General features: G+C 46.7%; 1 protein-coding gene across 2 annotated transcripts in view; it reads left to right on the top strand.

Annotated features, from left to right (window-relative positions):
- Positions 1-12,441: 12,441 nt before the first annotated feature.
- Positions 12,442-16,796, top strand: part of ST6GAL2 (ST6 beta-galactoside alpha-2,6-sialyltransferase 2) — a 65,127-nt gene continuing 60,772 nt past the window's right edge. Inside the window, exon 1 of one of the 2 annotated variants that reach the window (XM_061211339.1) lies at positions 12,442-12,538. The gene's annotated coding sequence lies outside the window, so the exon portion shown is untranslated. Of the gene's footprint in view, positions 12,539-12,725; positions 12,969-16,796 lie in introns of those variants that run through there. The other variant, XM_061211338.1, reaches the window with a different exon arrangement.

The following is a 16,796-nucleotide window of genomic DNA, read 5'->3' as shown; positions in this document are numbered from 1 at the left end:
GCCACGTCAGCGCAGCAGGCTGACTTCCAACTGTCACCGCTTCATCCCTGTGCCTGGGGACTTCTTCTGGCAGCTGGAGTCTCATTAGGCAGCATCAAGGAATTAACACCCCCTCCCACCCCCACCCCCACCCCCCCCTACACAGCCCTTGGACAGAGACTGGGAGGAACTAAAGCCTAAAAGCCCTGGCTCCATCATGCTCTGAGCTGAGTGTACTCTGCTGGTGCCCACGGGACCCCCGCAGGATTGAGCTCTGAGCGCCCACACTGGTTATCTTCTTCACAATGCACTCTTTAGTGGCTGCCTCTGCTTACGGGCCTTCCTTCCCCAAGCCCCCTCCTACTGATGTTTCCTGGCCTCTCCTCCAGAAAAACTTGCACTTGTCTCAAGGTCTGCTTCTGGGGAAACCAAACTAAAACAACTGGCAAAGTTATCTGTAAGAAGAACCTCCCCTCTGCCTAATGGCTGCTAGCTGTGCATTCGCAAAAGCTCTCTCTGTTCATAGCACTATCTCATTCTCTCAAGAAAGAATCAGCCAGGATAGTTATCTGGTCTAAATACATTGTTTCCCTCTTGGCTTGTGAGTTGATTGTTGACAGAGAAATATTTTAGATCTATCATTTGTAATACACCAAGAAAGAACAGTATGCCAGGTACCAAGGTGGTATCAGCTAGAGTCCTAGGGGGACTAAACCCTCACCCCCAACCCAGAAATCCAAGGAGTCAAACCCTGCCCCCAAGGAGGCCAAGTGGAGAATCTAGACTTTCACCACCACCTGGAAGTCACAAGGTAACATCCCCTTACCCCCGCTGGAGTGGTATCAGAGGAGCCCTACCAAAACACTAGACTTAAAATTAGATCCTGAACCATATACTGCCCCAAATATCCAGGTTTTAATTTTTAAAAAATCACTTTTCATACAAAACATCAGGAATATCTCAAACTACATGAGAAAAGACGATCAGTAGACATCAACACCAAGACGACACAGATGTTAGAATTATCTGACAAGGATTTAAAGCAGCCATCATAAAAATGCTTTGCTGACCAAATATGAAAAAGTCGAAACAAATTTTTAAAATTGAAAATCTCAGAAAAGATGTAGAAGATATAAAGAAGAACCAAGTAAAAAGTTTAGAACTAAGAAATGAAATAGCCAAAATAAAAAGCTCAGTGATGGGATCAACAAGAGAATGGAGAGGAAATAAGAAACAGTCAGTGAACTTGAAGATGGAAGAATAAAAATTACCAAATCTAAACAACACAGAGAGAAAATAGATGGAAAAAAATTGAATAGAGTCTCAGGGACATGTGGGATTATAACAAAACCTCTAACGTGTATGTCATTGGAATCCCAGGAGATCAAAAAGAGGATGGAAATAAAAAATACTTAAAGAAATAAAGACTGGGGCTTCCCTGGTGGTGCAGTGGTTGAGAGTCTGCCTGCCGATGCAGGGGACACGGGTTCGAGCCCTGGTCTGGGAAGATCCCACATGCCGCGGAGCAACTAGGCCCGTGAGCCACAACTACTGAGGCTGCGCGTCTGGAGCCTGTGCTCCGCAACAAGAGAGGCCGCGATAGTGAGAGGCCTGCGCACCGCGATGAAGAGTGGACCCCACTCGCCACAACTAGAGAGAAAGCCCTCGCACAGAAACGAAGACCCAACACAGCCAAAAATAAATAAATAAATAATTAATTAATTAATTTAAAAGAAATAAAGACTGAACACTTCCTAAACTTGCCAAAAAGTGTAAACCTACAGATCAAGAAATGAGCAATCTTCAAACAGAATAAAACCAAAGAAACACATGCTAAGACACATTATAGGCCAACTTTTGAAAACTAAAAACATGTGCAAGACACTGCTTCCTTCAGGCGTGTGCCCTGACGCGCTCAGCTGTGCTTCAATGTTAATGGGTCGACAATATATATTATACAAGGTGTCTTTAAACAGAAACACAAATTTAGAAGGTTATCAATTGATCAGCTCATGAAAATGTTGTGGTCAGGAACTTGCAAGACCCAATCCTGTGTTTCACATGGCTCTGTGATTCAGTATTGCCAATCCACGGTTCATGGGGACATTCTAAAACATGACTACTACAAATAACTGAGAACCGAGTGTAGCTATTTGAAAAACAATACCTATGGGTTGAAGAGAAAAATACTTTTGCTTCGTTCCTAAATATCCACGTTACTTAATAATGTGTGTGCCTGTTGGCAGCTGCGTGGCTTCCCAAGCTTGGGATGAGATGGAGCGAGGCTGTCTCCATTTCTGTTTCCACTTTGGTTCTCACATGATACTTACTTTTAATCACAACAACTTCTGGAACCGCAATCTCTAAGAGATATGATATCGCCAGTGACAGTGTAGCACGCTGTAATGGTGAGGCTGTCAAACCGTGTTATCCCACAGGCATCAAGTATCACCGTGTTTCCCTTGAAATTTTAAACTATCCTGCAGCCTCTCAGTGAGTTTCTGTGCTGTCCGGGTCATCTCCACACAGTTTGAGAATCATGGGTCTAATTAGGGAAAGAATAAAGACACAGTGAAATTGAATATTTTATTTAATAAAGAACAAATTTTGTTTTTTTCCCAATATGGAAAAAATTGCATTTCCTTTTTTTTGCAGAAAATAGGCTGGGAAATGAGGTTTGAATTAGCAGATGAAGGCTTTGAACACCACTTTAAATGTGTTTACCTTTCATTCTGAAGGCATTAAAGAACCAAAGATGGCCTTAAAGAGGGAAAGGCAGATTGGCAAATCTGTACATAAATGTTTATATAATATTGATATGTAGATTTATCTATGCATGGAGATAGATAAGTTTATATATATTTGTGTATAATATAAACATAATAGACATGAATAGTATATATTTAATGTAAACAAATATATAAATATAAATATATAAATAAATGCCTGCATAAGTATATAAATAAATGCCTCTATAATTATATAAATATATATATATTTATATAAATATATATATATATATATTTTTTTTTAGGAACACAACGTGGTGGCCATGAAGGACGGATTGAATTGGGCATAAATTAGAGGTAGGAATGAGGTAGGAGATAGATGGGCCCCTGGGCCGGACAGCTGGTGTTTGTCAAGTGGGGTAACACTGAAGCTTTGTTCTCACCCAGACACTCCAAGGACAGAGCTAGTGGCAGAAGCTGAGCTCTGCTGAAGTAAAGGGATAAGATGAGCACTCCTGAGGTCAAGGACAACTTCCCTGTCTGCACATATGCGCAGGAAGGCTCCTTGGGGGCCAAAAAGGGAGGGGGGCACCACCCCATAATCAGTGTGGACATGCACCCACAGGCCACTGTGGTGGGATCCATCTTAGCAAAAAGTTGCACACACATTTTGGGGAGGGTCCTAGGACCCATCAGGTGTGAAAAAAGAAACAAGATAATTGGCCAAAGGTAGACAAAGACCTGGAAGGACTGTCCTATATAAGTGATTTTAATCACCTGTTTACCGGGCTCCTCCTCATTGGGGGGACGCCCACACCCTTGCTCTCCGGGGGTGCATCTCTGCCTCGCTTCTGTCTTAACTAAACAGACTGCTTCTCCGTGTGCTCTCCCATACGTTGTGCTGTGTCTCTAACAGTAAGCTTTGTACCTGTTTTTACAGTTTTTGCCTCCTTGAAACATTCTTGCTTTCAAACAGAGGTAAGAGCAAGGGAAACTTTACCTCTAGCCTCTAGCCCCTCGTGGTCTAGTGGCTAGGATTCCTGGTTTTCATCTCAGGCTATCCAGGTTCAGTTCCTGGGCAGGGAACTAAATCTCCCTTCAGGACCGCTCAACTGCTGTCCCTCCGAGATCAGGAAGACCAGACTGTACAGTAGTTGATCACTGTAATTACAGTTTTGTTACGTGTGATGAAAGAAAAACACTATGTGCCATGAAGTTATATTTTTAAAGGACTTAGCCTGGTCTGGGGTGTCGGTAAGTTTTCTCTAAGCTGAGATGTGAAGGATGAGAAGAAAGGGGCTGGAGGGGGCGGAGGGCGGACACCAGGCAGAAGGCACAGGGAGCGGGGGAGGGGACGCAGCAGGCCAGCCTGGAGGGGCGAAGGCAGGGTCTGGGGCGCTTCCGGGGGGCGGGGGGGAGCGGTGAAGCAGAAGACAGACGGGTGGAGCTCAGGCTGCTGTCCACCAGCCAGGGAGCCCCGCATTCGAGAACATTTTCATGGGCAAACAGGCTCCAACCCTCCAGCAGAGGGATTCTCCAACTTTCTCATCTCAGGACTTCTTTCTGTTCTTAAAAACTATTGAGGATCCCAGAGAGCTTTTATTTATATGGGTAGACCTATGCATTTCAACCATATTTATTTATGTGGGTTATATCTATTGCTTATTTCCCATAATTAAAACTAAGAAATTTTTAAAACACTGAATTCACTTAAAAATAACAATAATAATAAGCTATCACCTGTTCACGTGAGTCACACATTTTTGTGAAAATGTAACTATGTTTCCCAAGACAAAGCAAAACAAAAAAACTAGGGAAAAGAGGCAAATTGCTTTAATGTCTGGCTTAAAATACAACTGAATTTTCACAGCTGCTTCTGCAATCAGTCTGCTGCAGAATCACGCCACATAGCCTCTGGAAAACTCCACCATACACTCACAAGAGAACGTGAGTTAAAAAGGAACCTAATCTCTAGCATTATTACGAAGATAGTTTTGACCTCGGGAACCCTTCTTGAGAGGGTCTTGAGGCCCCCAGACCTGAGCCACACTCAGGGTCCCCTGCTCTCATGTGGGAAGGTGTCCGTGCAAGACAACCTGCCTGCATGAGGACAACCCAGGATGCTGATGGCTCTGAACTCGTCCTCCAAGAGGGCTCGTAAGTGGATGTTATCATTCTCAAAAAAAAGTAAAATCATGAGTGTACTTTTATCACTTTTCCTTTTATCATTTCTCAGTGATTCAATACATGAGGAACATCCTCTGCAACCCACGTAAACTATAAAGGAAAAGAAGATAAAATGTTTAAATTGCTAACCTTTTCAGAAGAACAAGTATGACATCAATGCTGCCATCGTAAGTTACAGCTGAACTAAAAGGCAAAAGAGATCAATCTGTCCCTCTAATATTTTTTCTTGTCACAGGATAATTGGTTCCCCTCAGATAAGTCACTCAAAAATTTAAAATTTATTTCTTGCATGTAATGTAATACCGTTTACCTTGGCAATTCTTTTTGGCTCTTGTTGCTATTCGAATTAAGAAGTGTATGGCTATCTAAACGTATGTGCTATTGAATACATAACTTACCGCCCATCCCAGTTCTGTGAGAATTCTCTTGGGAAGCAAGTATTGATTTTTTTAACTTTATTTATTGAAGTGTAGTTGATTTACAATGTTAATTTCTGCCGTACAGCAAAGTGATTCAGTTATCCATCTATTAACATTCTTTTTCATGTTCTTTTCCACGCTCCCAAAGACATTCTATGAAGCCACCATCACCCTGACACCAAAACCAGACAAAGACACTACTGTAAAAGAAAATTACAGGCCAATATCTTTGATGCATATAGATGCAAGTATTGATTTTGAACTGTGTTAAAGGAGACCTAGAAATATGTTGGAAAGAATAGCTTGAGTAGAACAAGAGAAGTATCAGACAACTTAGTACTTCTTCAAAAAAAACGAATAGGGTTTTAAAAAATGGTCCAAAGTTTCCACTTTGCATTCATGCTTCTGCTGTCTCTTAAATTAGTGCAATTATTACCCATTAGTTTCTATAACTAAAGCTGTTTTGTACCATTTCTATCACTGGTTGAAAAAATTTTTAATTGCTGTAGGATTTAGACTTCTGAAATGGAATGCTGTTTAAAACTCGGTTGTAATTGTGTGCAGTACAGCCTGCTTCACCTTAAAATGATGAGTGTTTTGTGAAAGATAACAAACTGCAGAGCTAATCAATGGGAAAATTACTCAGCAGTGGAGGTAGGTTTTAATTAATGATATTGCTTGCTTGTTAGGAGAGGTCTTTGGAAAGGTAATCAAAGAAACATCACAAATGGGCCATTTGTTCTCGTAAGACTATTTTTAAAAAGGGAATTTCTTGACTAGTTTTCGGTCCATCTCCAAATCCTCCTAAGGATTAAGGATGGAATTATGTGTCCCCTGGCAACTTTCTGATGGGTCTCCCCTCTCCCTGTGTGGAAATAAATGAAGACCACCCAGATGAGAACCAGCAAAGGCTGATATTCAGAGCTGGCAGTAGCAAGGGAGTCAGCCATCATCGCTTGGTTTTGACAGAGACTCACAGGCAGGCAGAGGAGTGCGAGAGCTTGATAGTGGAAAAAATGGAAGGTTTCAGGGATGCCCTGATTGGAGACTGCTGGCCTGGGGAGGCTGCATGTGGGTGCATTCGTTTGCAAGAGTTGCCATAGCGAAGTACCACAGGGTGGGTGGTTATTTTCCCACATTCTGGTGGCTGGAAATCCAAGATTAGGGTGTCGGCACAGCTGGTTCCTTCTCGGGCCTCTCTCCTTGCCGGGTAGACGGCCATCTCCTGGCTGTGCCCTCGTGTGGTCTCTTCTCTGTGAGGTGGTATCGCTGGGGTCTCTCTGTATCATAATCTCCTCTCCTTATAAAGACAGCAGTCATGCTAAATTAACACCCACCCTAACGACCTCATTGTAACTGAATCTCCTCTTGAAAAGCCCTATCTCAAAATACAGTCACTTCCTGAGGTACAGGGTGTTAGGCTTTACAGTACCAATTTTAGGGGCATGTAATTTATCCCGTAGTCATGGGCTAACTAGAAACGGGGCATCCTCTGTGGTTGGTTAGGGGAGCGTATGTGGCTTTCTAGGGATGCTGTACGTCAGAAGTGAGGGCAAACATTTGAGAAGTTGGCTGTTATTAAGCCCTGACTGTACACAGGCTGGGTTTGGCTTCCTGGTCGGGGTGCTGCAGATGTTGGGGCGGAGTTTTACTGTCATATACGGTCTGCTGTCTTGGGTTTGTATATTCAGTCTGATGTGGAAAAAACAGAAGCACCTGTTCTGTCATGACGTCTGTGTCTGCCGGTCTGGAACTGAAGCTGGCTGGCTGAGCGCTGGCACTCGACAAACAGTGGCCGAAGGAGAGGACTCGAGTCGGAATGCTCCTCTGTAACAAGCATCCCTCTCACCCTCTACGACCGGCTTTTCTTATCTACAAATGAGCACGCTCCACCCTCCTGACAACAGCCGTTTACTGAACAGTTACTAGCTGTGCGATCGGGGTAGGCACTTTGAAGTCACACTGAACAGCCCTATGGATGATTATTCTCATTTTACAGACGAGGAGATGGTTTCCGAGTTATTGCCTTGCCAAGTTTCTTCCATCACTGGATGTGTGACCCAGGACAGTCCGCTCTCTTTGTCTGTGACCTTTCAGTTTCCTCTTTCCAAAGAGGGAGGAAAAAAACACTGGCATCAGAAGCTTGTTATGAAATCAAGAAATGGGGGAAATGAAAAAAGCTCTTCCTTGTGGCAAAATGCCAACCACTCCATGCAAAGGGAGAATGGAACTAGGAAATCATCGTCCTTGCAGGCGAGAATCACGATCAGAGGCTTAAACCAGCGAGTAGGAGTTTGAGGAGAAACAGAACATTTACATACTCTCCACGTATCTCCGCACAAATTACCTTTAATTATAAAGGAAGGAACAGTAAAGTCACTGTGGAGAAACCTGGCAGACGCCACCTTAACCATGTAATAAAAGTTAAGCTCATAGTATTGGAACAAATGAAGCCAGTACGTAATTTTGAAATGATGCTCTGAGAAGGACATAACACTGGGGTATTTCTGGCCAAAAAGAAAACAGCATAATCTGAGGTTAATCTGAAGTTGATTGTGAGGAAACAACAGACAAGCCCAAATGGAGGACACTTAACACAAGAAATAGTCTGAACTCTGCAGAAATGTTAAGGTTAAGGAAATTCTGTTCCAGATTAAAGAGATCGAAGAGAAGAAATAACTAAGTAGAGCAGATGATTCTGGATGGGGTCCTGGCCTCTATTGTTTATTATTATTATTTGCTATAAAGCACATTCACAGGACAATTGGTAAAATGTGAATAAAGTCCGAGATTAGATCATAGTATAACAATATTATTTCCCTTATTAGGTAAGAGAATGTCCCTGTTATTAGGAAAATAAAATAAAGCACAGGTCCCCCGCCCCGCCCCCGGCTCTCTGAAAGTAGAGCATTCCCAAGGAAGTTTTCGTAAGCCGAAGAAGTTACCTTAGGACAGGTCTTGCTAGCTGGTGCACAAAATAAAGAGAAAAAGCACAGATGCTCACAGACGTGCTTCACAGACCTGGGGGCTGGACGCTGAGTGTGGCTCCAGGAAGGAGCTTGGCGGGGCCACGCGTGCAAAACACCTGGACGCAACTTTCACTTTTTGCCTTTTTTTTTGTAAAAGTGAGAAATCCTCCTAGGATTTCTTTCTGTTAGTGAAAACAGGCACTAATGTAGGTTTTTTCTAAAAGCGAAGTGGCTTTAAGCGAACTTATGGAAAGCGGGGGATCCCTGTATTTAGGGGGAAAAGGGCAGGACAAAGCAACTTGCCCTCCAGCAGTTCACAACAAAACAAACAGAAGCAAAGGATGATAAAGCAAACCTAGTCAAGTGCCAACCTTTGGGGAATCTGGGGGAAGGTATTGCTTATCCAATTTTCTGTGTCTGAAATTATTCCAAAATAAAGTTAAAAAAAAAACAACCCTTGTTATGAGTAGTAAATGAGTTAATATTTATAAAGGACTTAGAACATAGCCCTTAAAATATCAGTGTTAGGTATTATTACTGTCACACAATTCAGAAGTGGCAGGGCCACCTCTAGATGGCCTTTAATCCCCTCATACCTTCACTTCGTAATTCGGAGTTGTGGGGCAAAAGCCTTTACATAAACTGTGAAGTGCTGTACCCTTGTGAATGTCTGTGAGCTTGTGATGTGAGCTCAGGGTCTTGTAGGTGTTTGTAAAGCAGGCTTAGTCTGCATCGCTGACAAGGTCATTGAGGCAACACAAGGTTCAAACAGCTTCACGAAGGTGACAGGTTGGAGGAAAATCCAGATCTCCCAGATTTGAGTCCTGTCCCTTTAACTTTAGGTTGTGGGCTACAAGGGAAAGTTTAGGAAAGGGGAATTTCTTTCACAGCCGGACTTGTTTTCCGCTGGCTCAGTCCTGCAAGTGTGGCTGTGACCCCTGACCCCGCTGGAGGCCAGGTCTGCCTCCCAGTGGACCTCTAGGATGGGGAGGTGCGGAATGGATGACAGCAACCCAGGGGCAGCCAATCACACCTCAGTGTCTTCTCGTCTGCATCGGATGCTGAAAAGGCATCTTACTTACATCTGACGCTAAAAAAGATCTTTTTCTCCCCATCTGAAAATATTGTAGGTGTTAGCTGGTGTTAGCTCCTGCACGTCCAGGATTGTGGCCGCTACATGCATCCAAAATCCTGAGCCTGTTTCTTCTTAATAGTGGTCATCTCCCCATTAACATTTCTAAAGACTAAATGACAATTTGAAAGAAGAAAACCTATGAGTTGGCTGGGAAAAAAATGTTTCTTCCCATGTTAGCATTGTTTAATGGGCTCCAAACAAGTATCTGAAATTCATTTTTGCACTGCCCACTAACAAATTTGTTTCACTGATTAAGTATGAAGAACACGTCTGTAGGTTATTTTCCTCCCTGAGGTATGAATTTCATTTACAGAATGGCAACTCAGGTAAATCAGAACCTGAAGACATTACGCTTAGGGAAAATGATCCTATATATATATATATAAATATATACACACACACATATATATATGTCAGCCTCAGTTTCCCCATCTGTAAAATAATCTGGAGGTTTATTGTGAGAGCTGAGAGGCATAATAATAGGAGAGAAATATTTTCTATGAACAGTAGTTAAGTGAAAACAAATACCCCAGATTCAGCAATGGTACCGTTAGAAAATATTTCCTCATTTCCTACCCAAACCCAGATACTTCAGAGCTGGGAGACTCACGGAACTTCCCGATTTGACTGCTAAACAAAGACAAGGTTCAGAAAACAGAAGGAATGTTCCCTGTAAGCACAGCCCACCATCCGTCAACAGTGGATTAAAAAAAAAAAAAAAAAGGACAGTGGTGGACCCTGAGTTTAAAAACAGAAAAGGAAATTCAGGTTATTAGGAGCAAATGGATAACATCAAGTGGGTTTCTGATGCTTAGGAATAAGTTTATTCGGGTTTTTTGGTTTTTGTTCTTGTTGTTATTTTAAGAAAGGAATATTAAAGTGCCAGAAGAGGCTGGGAATTCCTAGCAAATCCGTAGACTGATAAAAAAAATTAAATAATCTGCTCCTACTTTGGGTGCCTCTAAGCAATTAAAGGATGTCAAAACATTTTATTTGCCATACATTTGGACAGAAACAATCATCCATTGATAGCTTTATATATATCAACTAGCTTTGTGATTTCCTTAGGAAGCCAGAGATTAAGTCCATTTAGCCCCACTTCACTGATTACCCCAACCATAAATAATAAATTCACTTAAAATTTTACAACAATGATTTGCATATTTGCCCGCAGGTGGTAATTCTTCTACAAGCATTAAGTTATTTGGCGACCCTTATTGAACTTCTCATTAAATTTTCCTGAAGGTAATCAAGGCGTCAACTTCTGTAGCGTTTAAATACATATACACTAAAAGAAGAGCATATAAATTATTTTCCTATTTCATGGTTAAGGGGTTTTAGTAATGGCACTATTATTAATTACTACAATTATTAAATATCACATTCCAGGTACTAGGGAGACATTTCAACACCTGATCTCTACTCTTACCATAAACTTTGAAGGTAGGTACTGTTATGTGCCTTACACAAAACACAAAACCAAGGCCCGTAGAGTTTGCGACCTGCGCGGCGTCCCTCGGGGGATGCAGGGTGGATTCTTCAGCATTACCCCCATGCCCACTAGCCCCAGGATTCTATCACGTCACTTTTCTGTAGCCATATTGTCCCTATTTCACTGTTACGAAACACTCTTCCTTAAGTCCGTGTGCCAAGTTGTCCTTTCCATGCAGTTCCTCCGAATTCCAGGTGTCAGAAACTGTCACCAGAATTGGGGAAACACTGAGGAAGCGTTTTCGGCCCACACTTTTGATTGAGGGCAGCGCATTTTGCCCAGTCGGTTTTATCAATGGTTGAACCCCTGTGACGTTTTAAATTTCTGCAAGCTTCTAGAGGATAAGGAAAGAGATTCTACTCACGTTCGCATGGCTACTGCCCGACCCAGAGTCCCCAGCACAGAGCGGGCACTCAATAAATACTGAATGAACTGAGTATCTAGTTCATTGCTTTTTTCCTAAGAATTCTCAGTGAGGTCAATGAACGTAAATACATACGAATTTTAAAGTAGTATTTTTAATGAAGGATTTGTGTCTCCAAAATGTTAGCCTTCGCAGCGACCCGGGACGGAGGGGCCAGCGGTAACTTTTGTCCCTCTGAGATGGGCACTACCTTGTAGTGTCACTCAACTCCTCAACGCAACCTTGCTCCACCCGGGGGTCCCGTCAACCCGCACCCCAACAGCCCTGTCGGTCCGCGGGAGGACCCCCGCGCAGCCAGCGGCCCACCGCCTCCCACGCACACGCTGGGAGCGCCTTGAAGTTCAAAGGTGTTCACCAGCAAACAAAGGGCGGCGCGGTCTCCGTCCCGGGACCAGCTGCGGTCCCCTCGGAGAGGAAGAGGGCCGCAGGGACAAACGGGCGTTCCGCACGCGGGCACACGGACATCCGATGTGCGGCCCCATCCGCGGCTCCCGCTCCGGGTTCTCCGCGCGCCGGGCCGGCAGCCCGGGTGCCGCGGTCCCGAGAACTTGGCCGGCCCTCCCGGGGCCGGGCGCGGGCGGCGGGGAGTCCGGGCAGACAGGGCACTAGGGAATTCCCTGGGGCAGGTGGCCCACTCCCGCTCCAACCCCGACCCCGGGCGCCGCGGAGAAGCTCCCGGGAGCGAGCGCCGGGCGGCGGCGCGGAGCCCTGGCCGAGCGCGCGGAACAAAGGGAGCCAGCGGGCCGGGAGGATGCTGCGCTCGCCCCGCTGCGCCCCACCCGGCCGGCTCCCGGGCTCTGCCTCGCGCGCAGGTAGCCCGGCCTTCGGCGCCGCGGGAGGGTGTGCCGGAGAGGGGCGCACAAAGACTCACTTCCGCGGGGCCAGGCGCCCCGACACCCTCTCTGCCACTCACAGCCCGTCCTCATCCCTGCATCCCTGCCGCCGGCGGGGCCCGAGTGCCCGCGGGTGCCACGCGCCGTGCCGGGCGGAGCCTGTGCAGGTGACCCCCGGAGGACCGGGGCTGGCTGGAGGCGGCGGCGGGGACAGGCGTGCCTTCTGAGGCCGCCGCGCCGCCCGAGTCTGCGATCGCTCTGTGTCAGGAGCGGGGCTCGGCGTGCACCCCCTGCGCCGCCGCGGCAGGGCAGCGGGGCCGGGGGCGTGGGGAGCCGACGGGAACTTCCCGGGGCCGGTGGCCGCCCGCTAGGTGAGCGGGGCCGGGAGGGGAGGCCGGAGGCGGCCGCGGAGGCGGAAGGGCCTGGGGGCGGGGCGCGGCGCGGGCTCGGCGCGGGGGCCGGGAGCCCAGAGCCGCCGCCGGGAACAATGAGGCGCGCGGCGCGGGCTGAGCGCAGCTCCGCGCCGGCCGCCGCCGCTGCCGGGCGCCGAGCGATCCGGACCCGCGAAGGCGGCTCGCCGGGGCTCCGGGGCGGCGTCGGGAGGCTGCTCGGCGGAGGCGGGCGGGAGCCGCTGAGCCGCGCGCGTCTGGCGCCCGGGCCCCGGGTCCCCGCTCCAGTTGGCGCGATTGTGGGAGCGCGTGGCGCGCGCCCGAGCGGCAGCCGGAGAAGAAAATGTGACACGCTCGTCCCCGGCTCCAGCGCCTCGGGGTCGGGCGCCGGGAGGCGCGGCGTCCGGAGAAGGTGGGCGACCGGGGGCTCGGGGTCGGGCGGTGCCAGGCGTCTGCCGCGGGGTCGCCGCAGCCCGGGGGCAGCTCAAGCACCGGGTTAGACTCGGCGACCCGCACCCAGACCTGTGGGCGGGATGTTGAGGGCGGTCTGCGGGGGAGAAGCAGGAAATTCTTAGAGAGGTGAGCCCCCCGGCAGGCTTGCGCTTCGGGGACCGGAGGACCCAGTGTGCCCCAGTGGCTCAGTAACAGGGATCTTTTCTTTGGGCTCTGGAAGGGAATCGGGGTCTTTAATTGTCTTTCTCGACCCCGCCCGCAGGCAAAACTGAGCTTCTTAAAGCTTAAAGTGCGTTCCACTGATTTCTAGTTTTCTGTAGCTGAGGCGTTTAGGGGCAGAAGAGATCTTTAGAATCCTGAATACCCGGGTATTCATTCTTGCGCACTTGGCGCGAGGAAAACTCCTGCTTTTGAGTTGTTTTACTTTCCACCGTGTACCGAGGGGAGATTTGATGCACTGGGGGTACGGCATGTAACATCCACCTCGTTCGGATTTTGCGATGCAGGGGGACGGAGTGAAGTTAAACTCCTGGCTTGAGGGAAGCAAGTGATGTCTCCTTCCAAAGCGATCTGAATAGCTGTTCGAAGAAGCCGTGCTTTCCAGGAATTTAAATGAGACTTATTGTGATCGCCTTCCAGGTCTCTCCTCCTAGTACCATATTTGTTTTGTCAGGCTGAACTTTCAAAGCTGTTTTATAATCCGAGAAGCACTTTGGGAGAAAAGTAATGCTTGGCTGGATTTTTTGTGAACGTATTTTTAGTGGTCACGCTGAAAATTTGAGGAGAGACGAACCATATTTGGTCGAAATCTTTGCTTTCTGTGCGGTTGGCGTTCTAACGGTGAAGGGGCAGCTGATCTTCAGCGCGGCGGGCCGTCTGCTTGGTGAGGACATTGCTGGCGGACTCGGAAGGCATTTTAAGTACTTTCTGAATGTTTTAAAAAGCCTCATGCGTGTTGCTTGATACTTACATTTTTTGACATTTTGGTCAACATACTTTGCCACATTGAAATAAAATTCGTGACCCAGGAGTTTCAAAAATTGAAACTCTGTTGTTGCAAACTCGGGGCTAACATTTTCTTTTCAAAGGAGAAGTGATGGCCTTGAACTTATTTTTACCCTGTTATTTTTCTGAAACTGGCAACCAGAATTTTTACCACACTTGAAGGCTCGCATTTCCCACTAATGCCTCAGGGAAACTGTTGACAGTAGGGGAAGGATATTGTGATCAAAATGAGGAGTTCTAAAATAATGGGTGAATTGCCTTGAATTTTACAGCTAGGTTAAAAAAAATGTCACTGAAACATGTTGGAATTCTTGATACAATTTTTGTTGTGAGTGATAGAAACGAGCATTTTACCTTTTTGCTTGGTGCAGTTAAAGCTTCTGGAGCTTTGAGCTGAATCTCTGTAGAGGTTGTGGTGTGAGCCTCGGCTCTTGGTGGGGTTCTGAGCCCCGCAATTTAGACAGGAAGGGGAGATGGTGGAAGAGAGTTCAGAGCGGAGACCAGCATTTGGTGAGTGTATTATGTATGCGATCTGGGAAGTCAAGATAAAGAAATGAGGACATTTAGACTGGAGGATTCAAGGCTGAGATAATTTAATGTTTGAAAAAATGTGAATGGATTTATTATGCAGAGAAGGGCAATCAACTGTGCTCCGTCTCTGATGAGGATAATTAAGAGGGATAGGCTTTCCTCAAGGCGTGAAGACTTAAGTTGGGTCTAGGGAAGGATTTGTGGGTAGCCAGCGAGACTGGTTAAATAGGGAAGTGGTTGCTGAGAAATTCCTGTAGATGTTTGTTTCTGGAGCTCTTTTTCTGAGATTCTCCTCTTCCTGAGATGATGTAAGTGTGTGAGTATCTGATCTAGTGCTTATACTAACTGAGATTTTATACTCTGGGTCTACAGTTTATCCAAGCATTTCTCAAGTACTCTAGCCCGCCCTACAGTGACAAACTCATTTCTAGGCTTCTGTACCTACCATTTAGCTAAGCAAATGATGGGTTCCTTTCCAGAAACTAGGAGATATTTGCTCTTTGAGAAACTTCTATCAATTTTTGGATTTGGTGTCTCATTCTTCATAATTTTGAATAGAAATATCTTATGCATTGATAATTGGGACAGTCTTTGTTTTCATATTCACGTCTCTTTAAGTGTACAGTGTTTTTCCCCCTCCTGGACCTTCTGTTATGTGATCTTAAATTTTAATTGATTAATTAAGTGAACTACTTGCTTAAATGTCTTAGTGAAAGACAGTGCCTTCAAGGCAGGTGTATGTTAAGCTTTGAGATTTTAACCATTGAAAGCGGCTCCTTAAAAAAGAACTATGGGATGAAATTGACAACTGACAGTAAGAGAAATAATTACATAGAATCAGATACTAATTTTGGAACCAGGACAGTGCAGGTGTAATTTACACAACAGTTTTCAACGTTCTTAACAGATTGGTGTCAAGTCCAAACCCTGAATGTGCTGTAGAAGGTGACCAGCTACTGTTAGTCTATAAACATCAGACTCTCGATTTAATACATCTGCCATTTTTCTACCTTTGAGAGATTAATTTGTAAACATTATGAAATACACAGTGCATGGGCAGCAACATGGATTTATTATGACTCTTGCCAAATCCGATCCTGATCTGAAATTCCAAGCCCCTCCTCCAAATTGATGGGGTAGAGTCTCAATTCAGAATGCTTGGAGCCCACCTGGCCTGTGGGTGAAGTGGTAGTCGTAGTATAAAGGGGTGAGGTGTGGCCTGGCCAGTCCTAAGCTAGTGGTTTGGTCCAGCACTCGCATCCGTCCTAGACCTGCCACTTGGTAAAAGCTGGGCCCCAGCAGTGGTCTGGCTACTGTCTTCACCCGGCCGCGTGCAGGTTGCGGGCTGTCCCCCGGCGCCAAGTCCCTCCTGCTTTGGGGAGGAATTGCTCTGTGGATGGGAATGACATCAGACCACTGCCCACTCTCAGGGACTTGTCTGCACAGACCTGTCTGTGCCCCTCCTGGTTTCTGCTGCCCCCTGTGGTCTTCTCAAGGAAAGAATTCCCAGTTCCAGGCAGATGTTGTTTCTGACAAGGGTGTGAGGATTGGGGTTGTGGATTTGCACTGGACTTTCTCAGAGCGAAGCAGCAAGGAGACCTCCTGGACGCGAGTCCTGCGGTGACCGGCGCGTGGTTTCCAGGGCTGCAAGATAAAGACTCAGGTTAAACCCTCTGCAAGGTGTCCTCCGGTGCTGGGATCGTGTGGAATTGATAACTGTGTATTCTGGCGTACCGAAAAGCAGATTCCCCTGCACAGAAGAGAACGAGCATTTAGTTTTCATGCTGGACATCCCTGCCAACACCACATAGCCCCAGGGAGAGCAGTGCTTCCAAGAATAATAACAGCCACTGCTTCGAGGTCTGCACGGGGCACCAAGGGGTACCTTGGCCACAACCCTGGGGGGGGGGTTATCATCCCCATTTTACAGATGAGGAGACTGAGCTCAGAAGGAGGAAGTGGCTGCCTCCAGAGTGAGAACGTGGCAAAGCTGGGATTTGAGCTTGGGTTCCTGTGTCTCCAAAGGCCGTGCAGTGAGATGAGGTCTCGCCGCGCAGAGGAAGGGGGTGGACTTCTCTCGCTGTCCTGGAGCCAGACGAAGACTGACCGGGAGCTCCCAGCCTCAGCCGGGCGTGCTGGCCCCGAAGGTTTTCCAGGCTGCAGGCGGGAGACGGGGAGCCCATGTCTTCCAGAACCTGGAGGCCGAGGGAGGCTTGAGCTGCAGTTCAAAGGTGGCTCCTGCCGTTTGGAA

The sequence above is a fragment of the Eubalaena glacialis genome, chromosome 14, assembly GCF_028564815.1.
Source record: "Eubalaena glacialis isolate mEubGla1 chromosome 14, mEubGla1.1.hap2.+ XY, whole genome shotgun sequence".
NCBI lineage: Eukaryota > Metazoa > Chordata > Mammalia > Artiodactyla > Balaenidae > Eubalaena > Eubalaena glacialis.
This window is presented reverse-complemented; position numbering and strand designations above follow the sequence as displayed.